The sequence below is a fragment of the Pararge aegeria genome, chromosome 27 (genome assembly GCF_905163445.1).
Source record: "Pararge aegeria chromosome 27, ilParAegt1.1, whole genome shotgun sequence".
Lineage (NCBI taxonomy): Eukaryota > Metazoa > Arthropoda > Insecta > Lepidoptera > Nymphalidae > Pararge > Pararge aegeria.
The window spans coordinates 7,135,397-7,151,416 of NC_053206.1; the positions used below are offsets into that span (position 1 = coordinate 7,135,397).

The 16,020-nt window shown below is 29.4% G+C and overlaps 1 protein-coding gene across 1 annotated transcript in view; it reads right to left on the bottom strand.

Annotated features, from left to right (window-relative positions):
* LOC120635682 overlaps window positions 1-13,517 on the bottom strand; it is an 81,663-nt gene extending 68,146 nt beyond the window's left edge. The window contains exon 1 of the mRNA XM_039906780.1: window positions 13,370-13,517. The gene's annotated coding sequence lies outside the window, so the exon portion shown is untranslated. The remainder of the gene's footprint in view (window positions 1-13,369) is intronic.
* Between the last annotated feature and the right edge of the window lie 2,503 nt (window positions 13,518-16,020).

Sequence of the window (16,020 nt, forward strand, 5' to 3'; positions counted from 1 at the left end):
TTCGTCGGTTATGTAGTCTGCAAAAGTAAAATGAATGTAAAATTCTTAGTCCGTTGATTGGATAGCTACATGTAAAGTTAAGTTTTTGAAACCTCTCAATGACATTTTCTCCGCTGCCAAAAAGACGATTGTTGTAAGGAAATACACGAATATCCCTACATACACGAAGATCCCCACCAAATTTGGAGTCTGTAGAAGTACAGGTTAGAAATAAAAATTTTAGATTTTAACACCCACCCCCGCAATTCCTGTCGGAAGTAGATTTTATTGAAATCCATTTTGAAATGTTCTTTATGTGAATAATAAAAGATTCCTACCATATTTAGAATTTTTAGAAGCTATATTTCGAAATTGAAATTTTTTATTGTTAACACCCACCCCCGCGAACCTTATTGGAGGTGATTCATTGTAAAATCCGCTCGAAGATCATTTTTGTATTACATATAGAACACTCTCACTAAATTTGGAGTCTATAGGAGCTATCGCTTGGAAATTGAAAATTTTCATTGTTAACGCCCCCGCAATCTTCTTTGGGGTGGGATATCGTAAAATTTGTTCATAAATCATTTTTACATCACTTATAGAAAATTCCTACAAAATTTGGAGCTTGTAGGAGCTTTAGCTGGAAAATTAAAAATATATAATACCCACCCCCGCAACCCCCTGTGGGGTGAGCTATCGTAAAATTCGTTCATAGCCTATTTCTACACCTCTTACAGAAGATTCCTACTAAATTTGAAGCTATAGTTTAAAAACGGGAATTGTTCATTGTTAACGCCCCCGCAATCCCCTTTGGGGAATGAATTTCTTAAAATCTATTTATAGCTGACCTCTACATAGCAAAAGTAATATTCCTACCAAGTTTCACGTTTCTAAGTCTTATGGTTCCCGAGATTTCGTGGTGAGTGACTATATAGATGGGAATTCTTCGATTATCATCGAAATTTTTAACTTTTTATCGGGCTTTTTTAAAACTTTCTTACATACAAAACTTTCCCCTGACAATTCTGAAGATAAAAAAAAAGCCCAATTGGTCCAGCCGTTCTCCACTACCGTGAGTAGATTCTTAGCTGAATGTAAAAAACCATAATCCGTTTAATACACTCTGTTGAAATCCATGAAAACAAAAGAATCAAGAGAAAATGCTTATCTTTTGTTTTTATTAGCGGGATAAATGTTCATAAAAGTAAAACAGCAATAAAAAAATGAAGGAATGTTGGAATTCAATAAATAGATAGCCATAAACCATCTAGGAAAAATTTCGCATCGAATGGTGGTAGTTTCATGTCGATACGATCAGTGGTTTAGGCGTGATTGAGCCTCAAACGAAGACCATTTTCATTATATATATATAGATTTCCAAAATGAAATCTCTGAGATGTCTCTCAATAAGATCAAAGTTTATGATAAACAACTACGACACCGGGAGTTATCTTTACATCGCTCCAGTCCACTGTCCATGTAGGACTGGAGTATATCAATTTCATCTTTTTTCATTTTTTTTTTCGGAAGGACACTTGCCGCTAACCACCTGAGGGGTTGCTACGGCGTCACCGGGGGAGTGGGGCGAGCGCGAAAGCTCGCCATGAGAAGAGCCCCAGGGCTCGACGACATCGGGGGGAAGTGGGAGACGTCGACCCGAGGGTGCCTCCTGCGAGGACTCGGACCTCGGCTCGGTTCGACGTTAATCTGACTGTTGGTGGACTTTTGGACTAATCATTGTTTAGTCCGATCGCCCCCGTGACCGTGGTAAGGATCCACGTCCGGATGACGTCAGAAATCGGGGCCCTGGAGTATATCGATAATGCAGTCGTATATATATGCCGCGACATTTTAAGGCTGCTTTTCGTGGTAGTTTTAAATTCGCGGCTACTAAATGTTGGAACGACCTACCTCCGCCATTAAGAGATATTAGCATGTCTAAACTCTCTTTTAAAAAGAAATTAAGAGAATATCTTATCCAACAACAAAACATTTGAACAAGGGTACCTAAGTGTGTTTATTATTTTTATTTTTATTTTTTATTATTCTAATTTTTATTTTTTTTTATCGGTTCGATCGTAACAAAATATTATATATGTATACAAATCTTTTATATTATTTTTTATTTATTATTACACTTCTTATTTTTTAATTATATATTATACATAGTTTTTAAGCGTCGCTCTGACAGTGCCTACCGTCCAAACGTCACGTCTGGCTTCACGGAAGATCAGCGCTGTGTCTTAACAGGCACTGCAAACATGCTAAGTGAAGAGATCCCATTTTGGGATCACACCGTTCCTATAATTGTTGTGTAGACTATTAAGTTGTATTTTAATTCTAGTGTGTGTATATCCAAATAAAGTTTTTCTTTCTTTCTTTCTATATATATCAAAATACCCACCAATTCCATGTCATGAACATTGCTTATTAATCAAATGTTTAATTATTTACCCACTAAATAAATGATTTTATATATTTTGAGACTTAAGTTAAAAATTTAATGATGTAAGTTTATTTTTTAAATAAAATAAAGCTATATCTAGCCCGGCGAAGCGGGCTGGGTACGCTAGTTAATACGCTAGTATTATTATTATTTACCTTCTTATGTTATTTTTAAGTGATAAACGACCAAGACACCAGGAGGTATCTTAGCACTGCATCGTTGGAGTCCATGTAGGACTGACGTGTATCGATTTTCGATTTTTGGATGGACACTTGCCCAGAACCACCTGATGGGTTGCTACGACGTCACCGGGGGAGTGGGGCGAGCGGGAGAGCTCGCCATGAGAAGAGCCCTAGGGCTCGACGACATCCGTGCCTCCTGCGAGGGCTCAGACCTCGGCTCGGTTCGACGTTAATCTGAGTTGACTGACTTGTATCGAAAATGCACCCGTTATATCACAATACCCACCCACTACTAAAATTTACAAATTTACTTTAATTACATTATATACTTAAGTACATTATTTACTTGTTTCCTTATATACTTTAATACATTATGTACTTAAATACATTATTTACTTAAGTACATTATATACTTAAATACATAATTTACTTAATTACATTATTTACTTAAGTACATTATATACTTAAATACATTATATACTTAAGTACATTATATACTTAAGTGCATTATATACTTAAGTACATTATATACTTAAGTACATTATTTACTTAAATACGTTATGTACTTAAGTACATTATATACTTAAGTACATTATTTACTTAAGTACGTTATATACTTAAGTACATTATATACTCAAATACATTATATACTTAAGTACATTATTAACTTAAGTAGATTATTCACTTAAGTACGTTATTTACTTAAAAACCTTATTAACTTAAGTACATTATTTACTTTATAACATTATTTACTCAAGTACATTATTTACTTAAGTACATTATTTACTTAACTACATTATATACTTAAATACATTATATACTTAAGTACATTATATACTTATGTACATTATATACTTAAGTATATTATATACTTAAATACATTATATACTAAAATACATTATTTACTTAATTACATTATATACTTAAATACATTATAAACTTAAGTACATTATTTACTTAAGTACATTATTTACTTAAGTACATTATATACTTAAGTACATTATAAACTTAAGTACATTATGTACTTAAATACATTATTTACCTAAGTACATTATATACTTAAATACATTATTTACTTAGTTACATTATTTACTTAAGTACATTATATACTTAAGTACATTATTTACTTAAGTACATTATATACTAAAATACATTATATACTTAAGTACATTATATACTTAAATACATTATAAACTTAAGTACGTTATTTACTTAAGTACATTATTTACTTAAGTCCATTATATACTTAGGTACATTATAAACTTAAGTACATTATTTACTTAAGAACATTATTAACTTAAATACGTTATGTACTTAAATACATTATATACTTAAATACATTTGTACATTATATACTTAAGTACATTATTTACTTACGTACATTATTTACTTTAGTCCAATATTTACTTAAGTACCTTATAAACTAAAGTACATTATATACTTAAATACTTAAGTACATTATTAACTTAAGTAGATTATTCACTTAAGTACATTATTTACTTTATAACATTATTTACTCAAGTACAATAATTTACTTATTTACTTATATACTTAAATACATTATATACTTAAGTACAATAATTACTTTAGTATATTATATACTTAAGTACATTATTTACTTAAGTTCATTATATGCTTAAGTACATTATTTACTTCAGTCCATTATTTACTTAAATACATTATTTACTTACGTACATTATTTACTTTAGTCCATTATTTACTTAAGTACATTATATACTTAAGTACATTATATTCTTAAATACTTATATACTTAAGAACATTATTTTATTTTATTTATTTTTTCTTTAATTGGAAAACCAACAGTTGTAGATACTAACTAGTTAACAGATTGATTGACTTAAAACTAATAACAGGTTTCCACAGATAAGTCTTATATAAACAAGGGTACCTGATAGAACCCAGCAAAAACGCAGCAAACTAAAACAAAGTGTTAAGTTTACCTAGCATGCAACAGTTTATCTACTAAGTTGCGACGTACACTATTCATATTACCATAAAATAAGTCAATTTCGGGGTCATTGTAAACAGAATTAAGAAGGCGAGAGACACGGATTATAAAGTAATTAAATCTATTCTTAGTTTTAGTTAAGGGTACGTGCAGAATCTTAAATACATTATATACTAAAGTACATTATTTACTTAAATACGTTATGTACTTAAGTACATTATATACTTAAATACATTATTTACTTAAGTACATTATTTACTTAAATACATTATTTACTTTAGTACATTATTTACTTAAATACATTATAAACTTAAGTACATTATTTACTTAAGTACATTATATACTTAAGTACATTATATACTCAAATACATTATATACTTAAGTACATTATTCACTTAAGTACATTATTTACTTAAAAACCTTATTTACTTAAGTACATTATTTACTTTATAACATTATTTACTTAAATTCATTATTTACTTAAGTACATTATTTACTTAAATACGTTATGTACTTAAGTACATTATATACTTAAATACTTATATACTTAAGTACATTATATACTTAAATACATTATATACTGAAGTAAATTATTTACTTAAATACGTTATTTACTTTATAACATTATTTAATTAAGTACATAATTAAATTAAGTACATTATATACTTAAGTACATTATTTACTTAAATACATTATTACATTATTTACGTAAGAATATTATTTACTTAAGTCCATTATTTACTTAAGTACATTATATACTTAAGTACATTATATACTTAAGTACATTATTTACTTAAGTACATTATATACTTAAATACATTATTTACTTAAGTACATTATTTACTTAAATACATTATTTACTTTAGTACATTATTTACTTAAATACATTATAAACTTAAGTACATTATTTACTTAAGTACATTATATACTTAAGTACATTATATACTCAAATACATTATATACTTAAGTACATTATTTACTTAAGTACATTATTCACTTAAGTACATTATTTACTTAAAAACCTTATTTACTTAAGTACATTATTTACTTTATAACATTATTTACTTAAGTACATTATTTACTTAAATACGTTATGTACTTAAGTACATTATATACTTAAATACTTATATACTTAAGTACATTATATACTTAAATACATTATATACTGAAGTAAATTATATACTGAAGTAAATTATTTACTTAAATACGTTATTTACTTTATAACATTATTTACTTAAGTACATTATTTAATTAAGTACATTATATACTTAAGTATATTATTTACTTAAATACATTATTACATTATTTACGTAAGAATATTATTCACTTAAGTACATTATTTACTTAAAAACCTTATTTACTTAAGTACAATATTTACTTTATAACATTATTTACTTAAATTCATTATTTACTTAAGTACATTATTTACTTAAATACGTTATGTACTTAAGTACATTATATACTTAAATACATTATTTACTTAAGTACATTATTTACTTAAATACATTATTTACTTTAGTACATTATTTACTTAAATACATTATAAACTTAAGTACATTATTTACTTAAGTACATTATATACTTAAGTACATTATATACTCAAATACATTATATACTTAAGTACATTATTTACTTAAGTACATTATTCACTTAAGTACATTATTTACTTAAAAACCTTATTTACTTAAGTACATTATTTACTTTATAACATTATTTACTTAAGTACATTATTTACTTAAATACGTTATGTACTTAAGTACATTATATACTTAAATACTTATATACTTAAGTACATTATATACTTAAATACATTATATACTGAAGTAAATTATTTACTTAAATACGTTATTTACTTTATAACATTATTTACTTAAGTACATTATTTAATTAAGTACATTATATACTTAAGTATATTATTTACTTAAATACATTATTACATTATTTACGTAAGAATATTATTTACTTAAGTCCATTATTTACTTAAGTACATTATATACTTAAGTACATTATATACTTAAGTACATTATTTACTTAAGTACATTATATACTTAAATACATTATATACTTAAGTACATTATTTACTTAAATACATTATTTACTTAAGTCCATTATTTACTTAAGTACATTATTTACTTTAGTCCATTATTTACTTAAGTACATTATTTACTTATTTACTTTATATACTTAAATACATTATATACTTAAGTACATTATTTACTTAAGTTCATTATATGCTTAAGTACATTATATACTTAAATACATTAGTACATTATATACTTAAGTACATTATTTACTTAAGTACATTATATACTTAAGTACATTATTTACTTTAGTACATTATTTACTTAAATACGTTATGTACTTAAGTACATTATATACTTAAATACTTATATACTTAAGTACATTATATACTTAAATACATTATATACTGAAGTAAATTATTTACTTAAGTACGTTATGTACTTAAGTACATTATATACTTAAATACATTATTTACTTAAGTACATTATTTACTTAAGTACATTATATACTTAAGTACATTCTATACTTAAGTACATTATTTACTTAAGTATATAATATACTTAAATACATCATATACTTAAGTACATTATTTACTTTATATACTTAAATACATTATTACATTATTTACGTAAGAATATTATTTACGTAAGAATATTATTTACTTAAGTCCATTATTTACTTAAGTACATTATATACTTAAGTAGATTATATACTTAAGTACATTATTTACTTAAGTACATTATATACTTAAATACATTATATACTTAAGTACATTATTTACTTAAATACATTATTTACTTAAGTCCATTATTTACTTAAGTACATTATTTACTTTAGTCCATTATTTACTTAAGTACATTATTTACTTATTTACTTTATATACTTAAATACATTATATACTTAAGTACATTATTTACTTAAGTTCATTATATGCTTAAGTACATTATATACTTAAATACATTAGTACATTATATACGTATTACATTATTTACTTAAGTACATTATATACTCAAGTACATTATATACTTAAATACATTATATACTTAAGTACATTATTTACTTAAGTACATTATATACTTAAATACATTATATACTTAAGTACATTATTTACTTAAATACATTATTTACTTAAGTCCATTATTTACTTTAGTCCATTATTTACTTAAGTACATTATTTACTTATTTACTTTATATACTTAAATACATTATATACTTAAGTACATTATTTACTTAAGTGCATTATTGACTTAAATACATTATGTACTTAAGTACATTATTTACTTAAATACATTATTTACTTTAGTACATTATATACTTCAATTCATTATATACTTCAGTTCATTATATTCTTAAGTACATTATTTACTTAAGAACATTATTTACTTAAATACGTTATGTACTTAAGTACATTATTTACTAAGTACATTATTGACTTAAATACATTATGTACTTAAGTACATTATTTACTTAAATACATTATTTACTTAAGTACATTATATACTTCAATTCATTATATTCTTAAGTACATTATTTACTTAAGAACATTATTTACTTAAATACATTATTTACTTAAGTAAATTATTTACTTAAATACGTTATGTACTTAAGTACATTATATACTTAATTACATTATATACTTAAGTACATTATTTACTTATTTAAAGGAATACTTTGAACGAACGAACACTTTACATCATATCAAACAAGTACTGATACAAACTTGAATTGATTTATCGTGTGTATCGAGTACCGAGTCTTATGGTTCCATAACTAGTTACGTCGCGATGACAAATGTGAAAACGGGCCTATTACTTTTTTACGACTATAATAATCATTGGTAGGTTGTAAGATAAAGGGAATTTTGCAAAAAAGGTATATCAAGCGGTATATTATCAAGCGGCGAAACAAAAGCTACTTGGAAACCTCAAGGTCGAGTGTTCGGACTCTGAAAATGCAGATTCTAGCAAGAAAAGTAGTAAACGTTTTATAATATAGACGGCTGATTGGCGCATTGGGCAGCGACCCTGTTTTCTGAGTCCAAGGTCGTGTGTTCGATTCACGACTGGAAAATGTTTGTCTGATGAACATAAATCTTTTTCAGTGTCTGGGTGTTTTTATTTATTTATCTATTTACAAAAAAATACTTATAGCTAGCATCAGAAAACCACCCAGGTTTGTAATATATGCTAACAGAGTATTAAATCTAGGTACGTTAACTACAGAACATTATTGCCAGTTTACCGTGTTGTGTATAAAAATGATCATACGTGATTTCCGTTTTTTCTTAAAATTACGAGGATTAGTATTACTTTATATATATATATATTATGAGATTTTCTGTATATTATTCATAAAAATATTCGTCAGTCATCTTAGTACCCATAACACAAGCTGCTCGAACTTTGGGGCTAGATGGCGATGTGTGTATTGTCTACAAATTTATTTTATTAGAATAATTTGACAGCATATTATCTTTTCTACAATACACTAGCTATCCGCCCCGGCTACGCGCGGTGTATATGAGAAAATAATAAAGTACTATTACTTTCATTCATTCTAACTAGGTTTTTTTTTTTTTAATTTTTGTTTCTTTTTCACTACAAGTAGGGCTAACTGCAATGTCACCTGATGGTAACTGGTGATGCAGTCTAAGATGGTAGCGGGCTAACCTGTTAGGGAGTATGGTAGTCATACCCTAATCGGTTTCTACGCGACATCGCACCGGAACACTAAATCGCTTAGCGGCACGTCTTTGTCGGTACGGAACCAGACCAGAGACAATTTTAAAATTATAAATTCCCAAGTTCTCCCTGCCGGGAATTGAAAATTCATTTTTGGGAATTTATAATTTCTGAAATATCTCTGGCTAGTTGCTACCCTACCGACAAAAACATGCCGCTATGCGATTTCACTTTTGTCACTTGGGTCTTAGCTGAAAATCAGCGGCATGCATGTACCTAAAATGCATAGCAAATGCTGAGCTGTACACCCTTTCTGTCTGGTGTTACACACAGACATTGTTACTATGTTGTTACTATGTTACTATCCCTATCCCTACTTAATATTATAAATGTCAATGTAAGTTTGTTTGTTACGCTTTCTCGCAAAAACTACTTAACCGATCCTCATGTAACTTTGTACACATATTCTTGGAAGTGTTAGAAGCAATATAGGATACTTTTTATCCCGACATTAAGCTCGGTTCCTTTAGGAGACGGGATGATAGTTTGACGATTTTACACCATAACTCCGACAAATTATAACCGATTTAAATAATTATTTTTGTACTATAGAGGTTATAATATGTGTTTAATTTTGCCCAAATTGTGGTTGGAGATAGAGGACAGAACTCCTCAGCGGACAGCAGCAAACCTCATTTAAGGTTTAGCGATACTAAATACTTAATTTTTTTTTAGATCTACAACTAAATTTAATGCCACATCAAAAAACAAAATCAAACGCAGACGAAGTTGCGGGCAACAGTTTGTATTATTATAAGATTTGTAACACATGACATGAATAAATGAATAAATGTATTATCTTTCTTTCTTTCATTATTATTTAACGTTCCGGTAAGATGTCGCGTAGACACCGATTAAGCAGTGGCGTGCATAGAGGTTATGCCAAAGGATATGCAGATGATATAAAACGAAGAAAATCCCCCGTACGAGCTATAAATATTTAAGGGTAGGCTTTTCATAACTCTGAGAATACCTATCCTTAAGTTTTTTAAAACTCTTATTAGAGACCAGCGGCCCCCGCGTATTAGTCCATCGAAAAGCTAGAATAGATCTGATGCTAACATCATAATCATGGTGCCTAGCTATTATTTTACTACTTACTATTATTTTACGTGCTATACTGAGTTAGTAAGTACATATATACATCAATCCATACATGCATCCCCACAAACTTTCGCATTTATAATAATAATAATAATAATAATAATAAAAAGTTTTTATTTGCTTAGAAGTACAATGTTTTTTCTAAAATTACCCTGGACCCCCAAACTAGGATATCCCGTGTCTTGGGGGTCAGTGTCTTCCCATATGTGCTGTGCCCGTATTTAATACGTACAAAAGTGTGTGTGTTTATGTGTGTGTGCGAGCATGCGTGTGTGTGTGTGTGTGTGTAGTTTGTGTGTGTGTGCGTGCATGTGTGTGGGTGATTATTTATTATTTATTCAAATTAATATTCAATAAAATATTATACATATTTAGTTAATATAGTAGGAATTAGGATGGAACGCATGCATTCGATCGATGTCCCATACGCCTTGCGACTGACAGTTATTTGTGAAGAGTTACGTTCTTTATCTCCGACAAAATTTACCAGATCCTCATTAAAATAATACCATACACGCTTGATAGTATACACTTTCAAATAAAAAAAGAATGATTAAAGTCGGTGCAAATTTAACAGAGATATTAAGTGAAATTGATAAAAGTTTTCATCTTATTTCCCGGAGGAAACTTATTGTTTATCGGGATAAAAAGTAACCTATATGTTGACCCGGAATATCAACTACCACTATACCAAATTTTATTTGAATCCGTTCAGTAGTTTTCACGTGATGCCCGGACAGACAGACAGACAGACAAACAGACAAAAGTAAAAATCTGTTTTGGACTCAGTATCGATTATAAAGCATCCCGCGGTAAAAAAATTCAAAATATATTAAATGTACAGAAATCTTTCAGTTACAGTTTTATTATAAGTATAGATTTTATTCATTTTATTTTATCTGCATATCCTGTGCATACATAAGGTTGTGGTAAATATAACTGCCTTATTCCTAACAGTTTTGATCGCTCTACCATCTTATTTCTTGCCACCAATCAAAATGCCAATGCAAAGCTGCCAGTATCTTAGGAACTGTGCCTCGCTGCGGACGTTTTAGATTTTATTTCGTTTATTTTAGGTTATATTTATAAAACCAATATTTTTAAGAATAAATAAATTTGATTAGGAATCAAAATTAACTCTTAAATTAAATTTGGAACGAAAATTATTTTTAGGGTTACCAAAAGGTCCGGTTTTGAGGCGCAAGAACGAAAAGCTGTTATAGCACAGTGGTTAGGAGCTCGACTTCAGTTTTGAGGGGCCGAGTTCAAATCCCGGCACGCTTTTAGTTATGTGCATTTTGAGTAAAAAAATTACTTGCTTCAACGGTGAAGGAAAACATCGTGAGGAAACCTGCATGCCTGAGAGTTCTCCATAAAGTTCTCAAAGGTGTTTGGAGTCCACAAATCCGCACTGGGCTAGCGTGGTGGGCTACGGCCTTAACCCCTTCTCATTGTGGGAGGAGACCCGTGCCCTGTAGTGGGTCGGAAAATGGGTTAATATGATGATGATGATGAAAACGGGATCGTATTACTAAGACTCCGCTTGTCTGTCCGACTGTCACCAAGCTGTATCTCATGAACCGCAATAGTTAAACAGCTGAAATTTTCACACATGGAGTAATTCTGTTGACGCTATAATAACAAATCCTAAGAAACATAATAAAATAAATATTTGAAGGAGGGCTCCAATTTAACAGCCATTATTTTTTTGCCGTTAATGATGATACGGAACCCTTTAAGCGCAGGTCCGACTCGTACTTGGCTGGTTTTTCTATATCGAAGTGTTTGTATACTCTTTGATTCACAAGTACAATTCTAGTGCTTATATACAATTAGGATAACATAAACACTATAACAATATAACACACAAAACCTTTCGTAATACTTTACTTGTATATAACTAAGTAATGCCCGTTTTCACTAAACCTAGGCATTGTCTAAATCGAATGCCTTATTATTAAGGCGATATCTATAGTCGTTACTGAAAACGGGCATAAGTGTTTATCTTTGCCACGTAATTAATCGATTTTCATGCGATGATTTAAGCAAATTAGGCACTCTTGTAAGCGTAAAAAATGTGGGCTGCTTTTATCTGTTTCGTGGTGTTTATATGCTCTTTGCTTTATTGTAATTCTTATAACATTAAGGATTTGTATGTAAAACATGAAATTTAGAAAAAAATGTTTTATTTTTTTAAGAAACTAAAAACGCTGTCACTTATCTGTGGCTTTGCACGAAATGAATAAAATGCGTATATTTGGACAAATTATTATTGGCACTCTAAAGGGTAAATCTCTCTTAATGTTAAAACATATTGTCGGTTACTTTTTCTATATGGTAGTGTTTGTATATTCTTTGATTTAATACAATTGTTAGTGCATATACAAATATTAGGATAAGCACTATAAAATAAACAAAACCTTCTGTACCACGCGACATAAAAGTAAACCTTGTTTTATGTTTTCTTAGTAACTAACAACGTTGTTACTTATCTGTGGCTTTGCTCGAAAATAATCGATTCTTTATGCGAATATTTCAGCAAATCATAATTGGCACTCTCATCTCTTGTAAGGGTAAAATATATTGTACCTTTATCGTAGTGTTTATATCCTCTTTGATTTAGTTACTAGTGCAATTCTAAGCATAATTTAAACAAGTATGACAATAGAAACCCTTTAAAGTAATCAAATATCTCGTGATTTGACGGGATAACTTGTTTTGTTTTTCTTAAGAAATGACCTAACGTAGCCTGTAGCTTTGCACAGAATTAATCGATTTGTATGCGAAGATTTGACCAAATAATGATTTGGCTCTATTCAGAGTTAAGAATATTGATTTATTTTCATGTTTTGTTGATTATTTTAACGCAACCATTCGCTTTATTTATTGTTATCTGTATAGTTAAAAAAATAAAATAACTCACCTTATCAGAAACACACAAAAAAATCACCACACACTCTCGGGTAACACTTTTTTTTGTATGAATGAAGTTATTAGAACACCAATTTCTGTAAACACGTCGTATTAAACACGTAAATTGCGCGTTATTCGAGAAAATATTCGCGTTTACTTCGCACGATGGTAGACAGGGAAATGTGTCTGGACGATCGATTTCACGAGAACAGTGCGGGTGAAACGGCTATATGGTAGTTAGGGGGTGAGAAAGAGATGGGTAGCGCGGCGAGTGAGAGGGATGATTATTTATATGTGGGTGTGTTGAACCCTCTCGTAATCAGGGTTTCAAGGCATTACTATTTGTTTTAGAATATCCTCACTATGTTTTCCTTCACCGTTATGATAATGTTTTTTTTTTTAGTTGAATAAGGACACCGACACAGACAATAATGGCACAGGTTAAAAAATTAAATTTAAATTATTAAATTCAAGGTAAACAATAATAATTATAAGTAACAATTTAAACCAAATAGAGGTAAATTGCTTAAATTAAAAAAGCATAACTTTTTTTTTTGTATTATTTTTTAATAATATAATTGTATGCTCTGGGCCTTGTCAACTGCCTTTCTATGTGTAAAAATTAAACAATAAAATTCTATTCTATTCTAAAGCGTTGGTTAACGCTATCAAACCTATCAATCTGCATTTTATGCTCTAAAACCGTATCTCGTATAAGTGAGAAGACCTCTGCTCAGCCACGGAACGTTAATAAACTTTGGAAGTTTGCACAGGCGTCCTTCATCATGGAAAGCAGGGTTTTAAAGCATAGACAAGGTTGTTTGATAGCAGCCACATTTATTTCTCTAAGAGTATACCAACTTACCAAAAGGTACTGACCACTGAATTGTGAAATGTTAATATGAGAAACTGCTGAGTTTCTTGGTGCTTCTCCTCGGTAGATCTGCCTTCCGAACCGGTGCGTGGTGTCACTACAAACTGAAAGATTTTACAGTTTTTTATAAGTGCCTATAAATTACACCTACTTAAGATAAGTGCTCTACTAGGAACAATGATTTATTGTAGTATATAAATGTGTATAATAATTATGTACCTAGTTTGAGTTTGTAGTGGTCCACTACAAACTCAAACTACATAATTATTTACTATGGCTGTGCGTTAATATTCCTATCCTTTGCCTTTTTTATACGGGAAAAAACTAAAAAAAAAAAATTTCTTACTACCAGGTAATTAAAGCATCCAAATTAAGAGGCACACATTTACATACGTAGGTTCATCAATGCCTGGTTGTGTCCAGAGTTTGTATTGTACTTTTCAAAACATGTCTTGACCTGGACTCATTTTGTCAAATACCTAAATATATGATCAAAGAAAAAGTTTTTTTTTTCATTAAACAGCATTCTATTTGCAAGGCACTTCGAAATTTAAATTAAACCTTTAATAAGTTACCTCCTCAGTTGCCATGGCAAAAGATCGTTCCATTTTTGAAAAACGACAGATTTCTGGCTGTCTTTACTGGCTGGTTTTGGCCGTCAAACCACAACTGATATGGATTTTCGTCCAACTTATGCCGACCACAACAACTCAGTACGACAATTTCGGTTTTGCTCGAAGAAGGTTGTCAAAATAATGCTCAAATTTCGAAGCATGCTTGGAAAAAAATGTTTTGGTGTCTGTGGTAGGGGCCGCACGGAAAATTGTTCGCAGTAGTTTTCTCTACCCCTCCAGTAACTGGAGCAGTAGGGGCTTGCTTAGAATGTAGGGATGCTGTGTACCGGCACACGGACAGTGCGGCGATAATATGTTGTCACAGTGAGTATCTTCAACCTCTAGAGACGCAACCCTAATATTTTTGCAGCCCACCGTTTCATATCGAGTACATCTGACGCAAAGGACATTTTATTTTGGCACAAATATATTAAATAATAAATATATAGTTATATAAGTAAGTATAAGTTGTGGAAACTTCATTGGTCTATGTGATACAAAAATACGGCATTACTTTTATGTGTAGTTATACTGTTTGTTTCCCTTGAAAAGCTAATAAATAAATAAATAAATAAATAAATAAATAAATATAGGTGCAGGCTAAAATAAATACTCTATTTCATTAGAAGCATTCGTTTATTTATTTATTATTTACGTACCAGAAGTTGTGATTACAAACATTAATATATGATGTAAAAAAAGGATAACATCCCCAGGGCTTGAGGAAATGATCTTATAATGTGGTTTAGATCAAATACAATTAATGATAACTACTAAAAAATACAATATACCTAAATATTAACAAGATTACATGCAAATAAATATATTTAATTTGAAAATAAATTACGTAAGCTGCAGAAAGGACTTAGCCTTGGTTTAATTTGAGTTCTAAAACTTCACTTTTGTTTGTTTTTGGGTTTGTGTTTTTTTGTAATACAAAATATGTATGAAGCTGGAGCTTAAAGAACATCATCGTGTTTTTAAAGCTTAGTATCAAAATGAGCTTAGTAAAAGATGTGAAGTTTCTTATGGACCACAGATATACTTTTAAATTTTTCGTGGTTGCTTTTACTCAAACAATAAAATATTTTAAATAAATAAATATACAACGACAATACACACATCGCCATCTAGCCCCAAAGTAAGCGTAGCTTGTGGTATAGGTACTAAGAT